The following is a 13,563-nucleotide window of genomic DNA, read 5'->3' as shown; positions in this document are numbered from 1 at the left end:
GACCAATTGACTGAATATTTAAAGACTCCTTTTTGTTCACATCACGCTGTCTCCTGAAACATCTCTCCGTAGTATGACCAAGCATACTACAATAAGTACATTTACTTTTCTGAAATCTAGAGGTGAAGCTGGTATTTACTTCCTGAGAAACATCATCTTTATTCTCTTTCCTGTTACCTGTACTCTGAGTAGAGGCAACATACTCTCAGCTTTCCCTTTTTCTTTAGAATATCTCTTGTGAGTGAGAACATATTCATCAGCTAAAACTGCAGCATCAGACAAATTATCTGTTCTTTTCTCATCAAGATATAGGCTTACATCTTTATAAATACACCTCTTGAAGTCCTCCAGCAAAATCATCTGCTTAAATTTACCAAAATCAGAATCCACATTCTTAGAATTTAACCATTGCTCTAACAAATCTTCTTTGATTTTTGCATACTCAACATGGGATTGCTTATCTTGCTTATAAGTTGTCCTAAATTTTACTCTATAGGCTTCAGGAACAAGCTCATAGGCCTTAAGAATCATGCTCTTAAATACATCATAATTATCAGATTGATCCTGAGGCAAAGATGCATAAGTTACTTGAGCTTTACCGGTGAGAACAGTTTGAAGGAGTACTGGCCAATACTTTTTGGGCCAATTAAAACCTGTAGCTACCCTCTCAAACAACTGAAAATACTTTGTTAAATCAGATTCATTAAAAGGAGGGACAAGTTTAACATTTTTAGCCACATCAAAATCATCAGAGCTAGATGATCCAGTTCCACCTTCTTTCATGCGATACTCATGGTCTGCCTGAATCCTAGCAATTTCAACTTGTGCCTCAGCCTCCTTAGCACGAGCCTGAAACTCAGCCTCCTTAGCATGAGACTCCGCCTCCTTAGCCTGAGACTCAGCCTCCTTAGCACATGCTTGAAATTCAGCCTCCTTAACACGAGCCTCCTGCAGGGCTAGCTGTAACTTAGCTAATTCAATCTGCGTTTGCTCATTTGGAGGAGTTACATTAAACAAGCTTTCATTAATCATGTCAACAATTTGATCTTTAGAATGATGAGAGTGAACTGCAATTCCCAATTGTTGAGCAACAAGCTTAAGTTCATTCTTTGTTCTGTTTTCTACATCCAACACTGTTTGCACATTTGACAAAAAATCTTTGGCTTCATCATGCGTAGTAATAGTAGACATCATGAATAAATCACAGTCACAAAATATCAAGTAATATCCTTATGATAATATCTTGAATATCCTGATAAGAGGTCGCCAAATTTATGTTACGGAACAGAGAAAGATAATGTACACTTTAAGTGAGAATAATAAAAATCACTACTGTCCCGTAAAGTTCCAGGTTCAAAACAAGAGTTAGGTAAAATTACAAGTTAAAGTTTAATGCTCAAACTAACAACAAAACATTCAGGACTCATAAGGATAATGTAATGGCAAAAAACAGGTTAAATATATGGTTAACTGCAATAGCCTCTATTAACACGAAATTAGCAAGAGTAAATTTATCTAAGTCAGCCCTGATAAATGAGAATACACTGGGTAATGCTCAGTTAATGCAAGATAAATTATTACAGATACAAAATATTATTAATGACAGCTGACAATAAGAACCTTACATGAATTACAAAAAACCTCACTAGGCCCAAGAATCAACCTTATGCTACACAGTACAAGAAAAAATGCAATAACAGTTATACTCAAATTACACAGCTGCTAGATGGTTGGAGATTTCCTGAGCACTCACAATAATAACAACTGTACAGGGGAGGACAGAGATGTGAACAAAATGATGAGTAGATCTAAGTGGCAATAATGTAGGGACTGAGCTCATTATATAGGGGCCGGCAGAGCTTGATACAACTTGTAAGAAGGACGCGCAAATGAAGCCATGGGGACAAAGAGTTGACAATCCTGCTCTGAACAACAGAAAGAACGACTTACTCTACTATAACGGTAGAAGGGGAGGAGTGAGGTAGAACACGCTCGTGATCAAACAGGCAGCACACTGTACGTTAGAATTACACAAAGGATGATGAAATCATAGGCTATGTAAATATATAAATATATATATATATATATATATATATATATATATATATATATATATATATATTAAACACGAGACGAGGGATGATTGAGAGGGCAACGTGGGATGTGTGTGTGTGTGTGTGTGTGTGTGTGTGTGTGTGTGTGTGTGTGTGTGTGTGTGTGTGTGTGTGTGTGTGTGTGTGTGTGTGTGTGTGTGTGTGCATTTACAGAGATAGATAAACAGAGACATACATACAGAGATAGACAAAAGGATAGAGATTTATTTGCATTAATTATTCGTCTATGCAGAAACAAAATATCAGAAAATACTCTCTTTTCATTATAACGTTTTTTAAGCTATATTTCTGCTATCACCAAACGATTGTATTCACTTCTTTGTAGACTTCTTTGTATATTATTACTGTCTTTTTCCCTTCTTAAAAATACCAGATTCACAGGTACGAAAGCGTACTGTCTTTGGTATGTTTTTCCTCCCTCGAGACGATTTTTTCTTTTTTCTTTTCCTTTTTTTAATTAACGATAAACCTCTAAGTGGACGGAAGAGGGAAGATTGTATCTGACATCTCCAGAATGAGGTGTCTTTCCTTGCCACGTAAATGCCCAAGGTGAAATTCTCTCTCTCTCTCTCTCTCTCTCTCTCTCTCTCTCTCTCTCTCTCTCTCTCTCTCTCTCTCTCTCTCTCTCTCCTGCCACTACTACTACTGCTACTACAACTACTACTACCACCACCACGCACTGTATACTCCCTCTTATCTCATCCATTTTCACTCCCTATCTCCCTCATACATCTCCTCACTTCCCATCACTGTCCCTTCCTCTTTTCCCCTCTCTCCCACATACAGGTTCCCCTTCCCCAACTCTCCTCTCCATCTGCCTATAAGTTCGATCTAGCCCTCTTCCCCATTGCCTCCCCACGACCCCCATCCTCTCCTCCCCATCTGCCAATATAATCCCACTCATCATACCCTCACTGCTGCATGTCCGTTCACCTCACTTCCTTCTCCTTTCCTCTCCGTCTTCACCCCACTTCTCTCGCATTTCCTCTCTGTCTCCCTCAAATCCCAGCCTTTCTTCCCCATCCCCCAAAATATGCCTTCTCTCCTTCCCACTCTCCCACTCCTCCACACTCCCCATCCTCGCCTCCCTACTTGCCCTTATTTTCCCTCCACTCTCCTCCCCATCTGACTATTTCCTCTTCCCGCTCCTCCCCACCTGACCCTACTTTCCCTCCCATTTCCTCTTCTCTCTTCCTCACATCCCCATTCACGCAGCTACATGAGCGACAAAGGCTGACTCCATACTTAGATTCGAACTGCCAGTAACTACGATATTAGTGTGTGTGTGTGTGTGTGTGTGTGTGTGTGTGTGTGTGTGTGTGTGTGTGTGTGTGTGCAGCTTACATCCCCGTCACATCAGGCTGCTTCCCCTTTCACATCCACGTCAACGCACCCCAGAGTAACCAAAACCCTATATTATCGGTGGGTTTGCCGCTTACTGCCTGTCGCAACAATTCATCGCCCCTTTTAATTCATCCCATCCCATAATAACTACAAGACCAGGTTGCCGCCCCTTTATATCCGTCAACCCACGCCATCCTGTTTGTGTGGCTGCCGGCAAAAGCTGAAGGGGAAGTATATAAAACAATGTTGCATAATAACAATTGCATTCGACCCTCCAGACAGCGCCATTGCATTCCAGGAAACACTGTGCAGGTTGTTTCCATAACTCTTGGGACTGATTGACTGTGTGATTGACTGATTGATGGTGGTGGTGGTGGTGGTGGTGGTGGTGGTGATGACGATGATGACAGTGATGATGATGATGATGATGACGACGATCATGATAATGATGATGATGATGCATCTGCCTCAGTACATATATTAACAATATAAAAAGAGTAGGAAGCGGAAAACTGACTCGTATTAACATCAATGGTGAACAAACGTAACCTGGCAGTTTTAATCCAGGTATGATTAACCAACTCATGGTTGGAACAGCTCTAGTATTTAACTCTAGCTAACGCCATGTTGATTTTATTCAGGTGGAAGTGAGTCATAGGAGCCTGTCAGTGGCAAGATCGTTTTTTTAATATCTTCCCAGCAGCAGGATCGCCCTTATCATCCATCAAGATCTAAACTTTGTCACTCAGACCACCCCGTGAGAGATAGAGTGAGGGTGTGGTGTGGTGCGGTGCGGTGTGGCTTCGTGTAGTGAGTGGTAGGGTGTGTGGTGTGGTATTGTTTGATGCTATGTAGTGTGGTGTGGTATAGTGTGGCTTAGTGTGTGGTGTGGCGTGGTGCAGTGTATGTAATCTGGTGTGGTATGGTTTGGCGTGTGTTGTGATGTACCGTGGAGAGTGTGGTCTGGAACAAAATGGTGTGATGTGATGTGATGTGATATGAAGTGGTGCTGTGCGGTGCGGTGTGGTATGGTGCGGTGTGGAGTTGTATGGTGTGATGTGATTTACCGGGATGTGTTGTGCTGTGGTGTGGTATGATGTAGTGCAGTGTGGATTACTGTAGACTGGTGTGGTGTGGTGAGGGAAGGATAACATTCACCATTACTAATGATATGTAAGCATCTCTGCCTCACTCTCCTTCTTCCCTTTCCTCCTCTCCCCGACTTTCCTTCCTCCCTCTCCTTCCATCTTGCCTCTCTCTCTCCGCCACCCACTCACTGTTCCTCGGTCATCCTTTCCCCCAACCTCAGTTTCACCTTCCCTTCTCTGTTTTCTCTCCAACTTCCTCTCCATGTCTCCCTCCCTCTCTCCCTCACCCTCCCTCTCCATGTCTCCCTCTCCCTTTCCCTCACCCTACTCTCCATGTCTCCCTCCCTCTCTCCCTCACCCTCCTCTCCATGTCTATCCCCCTCTCTCTCACCCTCCTCTCTACTGTATGTGTCCCTCCCACGCTCCCTCACCCTCCTCTCGTTGTCTCCCTCCACCTTCCTCTCCACATTTCTTCCCTAACCATATATGTTTTTTTCCCTCGTTGTCCCTCCACTTTTCTCTCCCCCAATCTCAGTATCTCCCCTACATTCTCTGGCTGATTAGTTTGTTTTGTTGTTATAACCTTCCCTATAACAAACACCCACAAATGGAACGACAGGTTTCTTGCTGTTTGCTTTCCTTTGTAGTCATTTGTACATTTTCCACCTTTAACCTTTCCTCATTTAAATCTCTCTCTCTCTCTCTCTCTCTCTCTCTCTCTCTCTCTCTCTCTCTCTCCCCCTTTTCTCCACCTTTCCCATCCACCTCCTTCCCCGCCACTCCAGTTCTACTCCTCAGTCTCCTTCCGCCACCCTCCTCCCTTTTTCCTTCTCTTCCCATTTATCAACTTCCATCTACTTCATGATTTTTGTCCTCTTTGAAACCTTCTCAATGCACCAGTTTTTAAAGCGTTCATAGTATCATAAAACAGCCAATATTTTCGCAAAAATCATGCCATGCTGTCGACATGGTTGACAGCATCCTAGAAACCAGAACTATTTCGCAATTTCTATCGTGTCATGCGATGTATCGGCCATATTTCAGGCAATAAATATACAAATAAGTACGTGAAAGCTACAGATTCTGCAATATACACACAAAAAAAAATAATAATAATAATGATTGGTGGTGGCGGCGGCGGTGGTGTTGATGGTGGCGGCGGTGGCGGTGGCGGCGGCGGTGGTGGTGGTGATGCACAGACTTGAAATACAAAAGCGATATATTATGTTTTAAGGCCGGGTGACTAACTACTTACCTCATCTCGGGTTGACGATAATTTCGACTGACTCTTCCATCTCGTTCGTCGTGGACACTCCCAGGGATATGATTCGATAATCTTATGGGTATTATTAGTCACGTTTTTTTCACACACGCATCGCCAACAGAACGCCAAAAACTGCCGAAAGAACACTGTAAAGTCAGAGCAACTACTATGTACGTGCAATCCCCGCATCTGGATCTCCGTGTATGAGGTGTTGCGCAATGGTGGCAGACTGGAAGGCAATATGCTGGAAAGGACTGAGGCATGAGTGGACACGCTTGTAGTGACGTCAGGATGAGCAACCACGGATGGCCAGTCATTAATATTATTATTTACTTCAGCCTACTTACTGGTGTCTTTAATACTTGGGTTGACATAAACCACATAAAAGGTTCTTGCTTTAATGCCTAGTTTTTGGTGGCGGGAAATCTGGATTTCGAGCTGCAAAATAATACACGAAAGAAAATTGAAACCGGATATCGTAATCTCTCTCTTAACTCTGCCCCTACACCTCAACTAGACTCACGTTCTTCAGCATTTTACAGTCCCTAAAATGAAGCTTTAAATTATAACATGTTTGGTGTGCAATGAATAAATTGTGCATGCGTGATAAGAAGATACGCAAATAACCTGAGGTAGACTGTTACACACACACACACACACACACACACACACACACACAAAACCTTTCTCTTCAAGTCTCCTTAGATCTTAACTTTCCCTCACTGTCCCCTCAGCACGCTTATCACTGACCTGTTTTCCTCCTCCTCTCTCTCCTCCGTCCTTTCCCTTCTTTCGTTTCCTCTCTCTCGCCTACCTTTTCTCTCCTCCATTTCCCTTCCCTTTCCATCACCGTTCTTTCCTCTCGCTCTCTCTCTCTACATCCCCTTCTACCTCCCTTCCCCTTTCTCCCTCCGTCATTCTCTCACCGTCCCCCTCCGTTTCTCCCTCCACTTTGCCGCCACCGTCTTCCCTATTCTTAGGTTTTCTCCTCCGCTTCTCTTGTCCCGCACCATCCTCTCAGTCTCCCTCCTCTCCCTCCATTTCTCCTTTCTCTTCACTGCTCCCTACCATTCTCTCTTTTAGCCTCAGTTTTCACCATCTCTCACAGTTCTCCATTTTCCTTTCTTTGTCTCTTGCAATCTATTCTTTACTATGTTGCACACAACCCTGCATACACCCGTCCTTATGCAACAATGGAACTCACGATGCACAGAATATATCCGGCATCCTTGCCAATATATTTTTTCCCCCAAACAGCGTCGTCCGTCATCACCTTCCCAACTCTTGTATCCTTGTTTTTGACTGTTAGATTATTCACGTTAGTAGCAGCCTACCCGACTACTAAATTGGCCTCGTAAAGCCCACGAGTTCTGCTGATGTTTACTTTCCTTTGCACTCTGTTATAGAATGCTTAATAATTTCATCAGAAGCCAAAAGAGAAATCCAAGGTGACAATACTCATTTCCTTTCTGTTGTTCACTCTCTTGCATACAGTTCTTGTAAATATAATGGTTACATTTTTATCATTATGCAACTTTCTTTGCATTTTATGTAAATAAGAGTAAAAGTAGATGATGTATATTCCAATTCCCACTTAATTAACGCCGGCGTGCCCCAGGGATCAGTTCTGGCGCCAATCCTGTTCCTGGTTCATATTACTGTAATGATCTATCTGTCACCCACAATCCCATCCATTCATATGCAGATAACTCAACACTTCATAGTTCATTCACACTCAGACACCCATTTACAGTCTAATATCCCGAACTCTCAACTCAGTAGAGCCATCTCCATAAATCAAGACTTATCTACGATCAATGAATGGGGACAAAACAACCTTGTCTCATTCAATGCTAGTAAAACCAAATATATACAATTTACTAATAGACAGATATTGCCAGATTCTTATATTGCCTTCAGTGCTAGTAATATTCCCATATCCAGAAGTATTGAAATTCTCCGTGTCTCACTTAACAATGCCCTCAGCTGGACATCTCATGTCAGATCACTTGCTAAAACCGCCTCAAAGAAACTTGGATTATTGTACAGAGTCCGTAACTTTTTTTTATGCTAGGAAGAAGGAACCAAAGGTCACCAGCCCACAAACTGTTCCTTCCAAGAGAAAAACAAAATACAAGAGACAGCCAAATTCAAGATCCGACCATTTCGAGATGCCTGGACACTCTGCATTTGAATGACTGGAGATCATAGCTAGCAGGAAATATAGACAGAGGGAGACAGTTCCAGAGTTGACCTGTTGCATAAATGAAGAACTGGGAGTAACGGTTAACTCCTGCTTTAGAAAGCTGGACAGAAATGGGATGAAAGTTTGCTGCTAGACGGGTGTTATGCGCCCATTGTAGAGATGGAGGGATGCAAGCAGACAGTTCAGAGGAGCAGTGACCATTGAAGTAGCCATAGAAAAGAGATAAAGACGCAACAGTGCAGCAAAGAGGGAGAGGTTGAAGGGAGCCAGTAAGAGGAGGAGAGTTAATGAGACGAAAAGCCTTTGACTCCACCCTTTTGAAAAGAGCTGTATATGGGGAGCCTCCCCACAGAAGAGCGTTGTACTCTACACAGGGGCGAATAAAACTCGTGTATAAGGTCAACAACTATGCAGGGGTAAAGAAGGAACGGGGTCGGCTTAGCACACCCAATCTCATGGAAGCAGATTTTACAAGAGATATAATATGATCTTTCCAAGATAAGTCCCGAGTGAATGAAACCCCAAGCATATTCAAGGATGATGCAGGATTAAGCCGAATATTATTAAACATTAGTGGGTACTCCTATGGAAGATTTTGTCGGGTTGATACGTGTAAGAACTGAGTCTTTGATGCATTAAAAACAACAAGATTATTTTTACCCCAGTCAGAGATACGAGCCAAGTCAGTCATGTGCACTCTCAGCTTGAATTTTGCTCACCCTTGTGGAGTGGATGTGGAGAGGTTGCATTAAAACAACTAGACAAAATTCTGAACAAAGCTGCTGGAATTATTAATAACCCTGCTATTATAAATAAACAACTTCCCCTACAAGTAAGAAGGAATGTTGCCTCCCATGCATGATTTTACAGGTATTTTTATGGCAAATGCTCATACGAAGTTGCATCCATTGTGCCTTCCCTCGTGCTACACGGGCATCTGGCAGCGCTCATGACTGGAACGTCAGTTAACCATATTGCAGAACTTCTGCCTATCAGAATTCTTTCATTTCACGAACCGCATCTCTCTGGAACTCGCTTCCCCAGTGTTGTTTCCCTCCAAACTTCAACCTACAGCAGTTCAAGTCCAACTGTTACAGATATTTTGTGAATGGAGGACACCTGTAATCTGGTGTTTGGATTTTTTTTTTTTTTTTTTACTAATTTTTTTTTTTTTTCAAAAAAAAAAAAAAAAAAAAAAATGCACTTCAGTACACGACATCGTTTGCAACAACAGCCTTCACTACTTAGCATACAACTTGGCAAAACACTTCAATACACCTCTCCTTTTGCAACAATGTTCTTTATCTTGAACACACGTGGCCTGCATCCTACGCAATACAGCTCCCCCTTTGCAACAATGTCCTTCACTATCCAGCACGCAACCTAGCCTGCAACATACACAATACAACTCTCCCTTTGCAACAATGTCCTTCACCATCCTGCACACTAACCTGCAACCTAGCTAACACAACTCTCCTGCAACGACGTCCTTCAATACCGTGCACACAAACTAGGCTGCAGTCCTTACAACTCTCCTGCAACAAGGTCCTCCAATCCCTAGCACACAACCTTGCCTGCGACCTACACAGTACAACACTCCTTTTGCAACAACGTCCTTTACTATCCTACACACAACCTAGCCTGCAACCCACACAATACAACTACCGCTTTGCAACAACGTCCTTCACTACCCTGCACACAACTCAGCCAACATGCCAGCCAATGTAACTTTAATTTTCTCCCGAAGCCGAATCGTGCATCACCACCTTCCGCGGGTTGTTTTGTATTCCCACCCGCAGCCCAGAGAGGAATCATGAAAGGCTGGCTCGGGTTATTTCCCTTGTGGTGCTCCGGATGTAAGAAATTTATACCAAAACGGAGAACAGCGAAGGTGGCAGTTACATGACCAGAATTAATTATATTCAAGGGAGATAATGGGCGCTAGGAGGTGGATGGCGAGAGAGAGAGAGAGAGAGAGAGAGAGAGGAGAAAACGGAAAAGACGACGCCAGATGACGAAGAAGATGAAGACGACGGTGACGAAGAAGTTGAAGACAAAGATGATACTAAAGAAGAAGACGATACTAAAGACAAGGACGATACTAAAGACGAAGACGATACTAAAGACGAAGACGATACTAAAGAAGACGATACTAAAGACGAAGACGATACTAAAGAAGATACTAAAGAAGAAGACGATACTAAAGAAGAAGACGATACTAAAGAAGAAGACGATACTAAAGAAGAAGACGATACTAAAGAAGAAGACGATACTAAAGACGAAGACGATACTAAAGAAGAAGACGATACTAAAGAAGAAGACGATACTAAAGAAGAAGACGATACTAAAGAAGAAGACGATACTAAAGAAGAAGACGATACTAAAGAAGAAGACGATACTAAAGAAGACGATAGTAAAGACGAAGACGATACTTAAGAAGACGATACTAAAGACGAAGACAATACTAAAAAGACGATACTAAAGACGAAGACAATACTTAAGAAGACGATACTAAAGACGAAGACGATACTGAAGAAGACGATACTAAAGACGAAGACGATACTAAAGACGAAGACGATACTAAAGACGAAGACGATACTAAAGACGAAGACGATACTAAAGACGAAGACGATACTTAAGAAGAAGACAATACTAAGGACGAAGACGATACTAAAGACGAAGACAATACTAAGGACGAAGACGATACTTAAGAAGAAGACGATACTAAAGACTAAGACAATACTAAGGACAAAGACGATACTTAAGAAGAAGACGATACTAAAGACGAAGACAATACTAAGGACAAAGACGATACTTAAGAAGAAGACGATACTAAAGACGAAGACAATACTAAGGACGAAGACGATACTTAAGAAGAAGACGATACTAAAGACGAAGACAATACTAAAGACGAAGACGATACTAAAGACGAAGACGATACTAAAGACGAAGACGATACTAAAGACGAAGACGATACTAAAGACGAAGACGATACTAAAGACGAAGACGATACTAAAGACGAAGACGATACTAAAGACGAAGACGATACTAAGGACGAAGACGAAGACAATTAAAGAAGAAGAAGAAGACGATAGTATAGACGAAGGCGAAGAAGATACTAAAGAAGACGAAGATACTAAAGAAGACGAAGATACTAAAGAAAAAGAATAAGAATAAGAATAGGAAGAGGAAGCGGAACTATGCTAAAGCTGAAGAAGAGGAAAAAGAAAAATACTAAAGAGGAAGAACAAGAATAAGAAAGCCGAAATGAAAGAAATCGATTGATTAAGGTCACTGAGAGAACGTCAGAAGGAAGGGACATGATGATGATGATGATGATGATGATGATGATGATGATGATGATGAGGAGGAGGAGGAGGAGGAGGAGGAGGAAACTGAAGAAGCAGGGGAAAGAGAAGGGAAGGGAAACGAATAAGCAATAAAGAAAATCCAGAAAAGGAGGAAGAAAAGAATGGGAAAAAAAGGAAATAATATCTCTTCCCAATAGCGGAAAATAAAGAAAAAAATAGGCCGAGAATAAACAAGGCCAATAAGGTAATAAAAACACGAAGTCGGCGGAACGGTGAGATGAGGAGGAAGCAAACGGGGTAAGAGGGGAATAAGAAACCCGCAAAAATCTCCAGGGAAATAAGGAAATCAAGCAAAAAATAAAGCCAAAGAAGGGAAAAGGAGTCTATAAGGTCAGTGAGGGAGCGTCATAAGGTAGGGTAATTTCGTGCCTGTTCTCCAAGGGTCGCCACATTTGCTACAGTCGTCGGCGAAATTGAGGCCAGAGTTCCCGTCGCAATTGGGAGCTTATTCCACGGTCACTACCTCTACCAGTCTGTGGCCACTCGCTTCTTGCCCCCCCCTCCCTCCTCCCGTCTCTCTCTCTCTCTCTCTCTCACACACACACACACACACACACACACACACACACACACACACACATACACACACACACACACACAAGCCTCCTCCTCTCCCCTTCTCCTACATCTTAATAACTTCACCCCAACACCCACCCACCACTCGCTGCTTTCTCCACCCCCCCCCTCCCCGTCCAACAAACCAGCCTTCCCTCCCTCCTTCCCCCTTATCTCACAAACTTCTCTCCCCTCACCCACTTATTCAACTTCCACGTAACATACTCCCACAAACACATTTTTCTTTTTACTATTTCCTTTGTCATTCACAACTGCTTGGCCCCTTCCCCCTCCTCATTCAACCCATATTCTTCTCTGGGATCGTATTTTCTGCACTTTTGGCTGATTCGTCACATCAGATCAAGAGTAATTTAGTCTAATAATTTAATATCCTCCTACATGCTACATGATGCAAACCATACTCGAAAAAATAATCCACAGGAAAATGCTAGGGTGTAATAAGCAAAGTAGCGTGTAATAAGCAAAATGAATCGTTAAGGATGAGGGGCTACGAAGCCTCCTATGCCAGACAGAATACGGCTCAACTCTTTATTTCAAACTTCCATTCCTATCACATCTACAGTACCTACCAGACAAGCCGCTTCTATCCCTTCCCCTCCAGCAGACCCACCCACCCCCCTCTTTCCCTCTCTCACAAGCCCCTCCCCCCTCTTCTCTTTCATATGTCACCCTCTCACAGGTTCCCCTCCCCATTTCGTACCCCTCTCGACCACGTTTTCCCCGTCTTAAAATTCACTTGCATAATATCTGCTCAGAGTATATTAATATTCTTCCTACTGGCATCAGCACTTTCCAACATCTGGAACTTGCGCTTTTACTGCTTCCTTAAAATTAACAGTTTTTCCTACCACTGTTATGAACTTTACTATATTCTTCCCTTGACTAACACATTATTTTTTCTACAATCATACCCAACTCTCAGCAATAACTTCAAATAAATTACACTTTTACTACCATTTCCAACTCACGTTAACAATATTTAGGTTATATTTATTCATCCTCTACTGTATTTCCAGCTCACCACTATATTTGCATTTAATATACATAGTATGGCCTACCAGTGTTTCTATCTCACCTGAATAATATTTGCTTCGATCATTTTCTTCTACTATAGTGCATTCAGTTTAACCTGACCCAGATTTTCTTCCTTTTGCAGCTTATTTCACGTAGCTCAGTGACAGAAAAAGACAACACTACGGCTTTCATCCTTTCCAAAGCACTTCTTTGTGACTAGCATCTTGTTCTATTGTTATTGTCTTATTACAATTCAGCATTCCGGATTAAGAGATGGTAATTTTGAGCCAAGTTAAATTAAAGCACAGCAAACATATTTTTCTATCCGACCACTTTTCTCAACTCAGCTCAGCTCAAGTGCCTCCATTAACTCGGTCCCAATATCGCTGGCCTATTTTTCCCAGCTTCTTTTTTCCCACCTATTATTTCCCCAGACATTAGGCAGCTCAAGAAACGTCTGATCCCGTCCCTGGCAGCTGAGACGGAGATTAAGACCCTCGATTTTTGCCGGAGAGGGAGGGAGTCGGAGGAAAGACAAGAGAGGGAAGGAAGTGTGAGGGAAGTGTGAGGGAAGAGCAGAGAAAAG

Source organism: Coenobita brevimanus, chromosome 1 (genome assembly GCF_032717465.1).
Source record: "Coenobita brevimanus isolate Jiangsu-jjx chromosome 1, ASM3271746v2, whole genome shotgun sequence".
Taxonomy (NCBI): Eukaryota; Metazoa; Arthropoda; class Malacostraca; order Decapoda; family Coenobitidae; genus Coenobita; species Coenobita brevimanus.
This window is presented reverse-complemented; position numbering follows the sequence as displayed.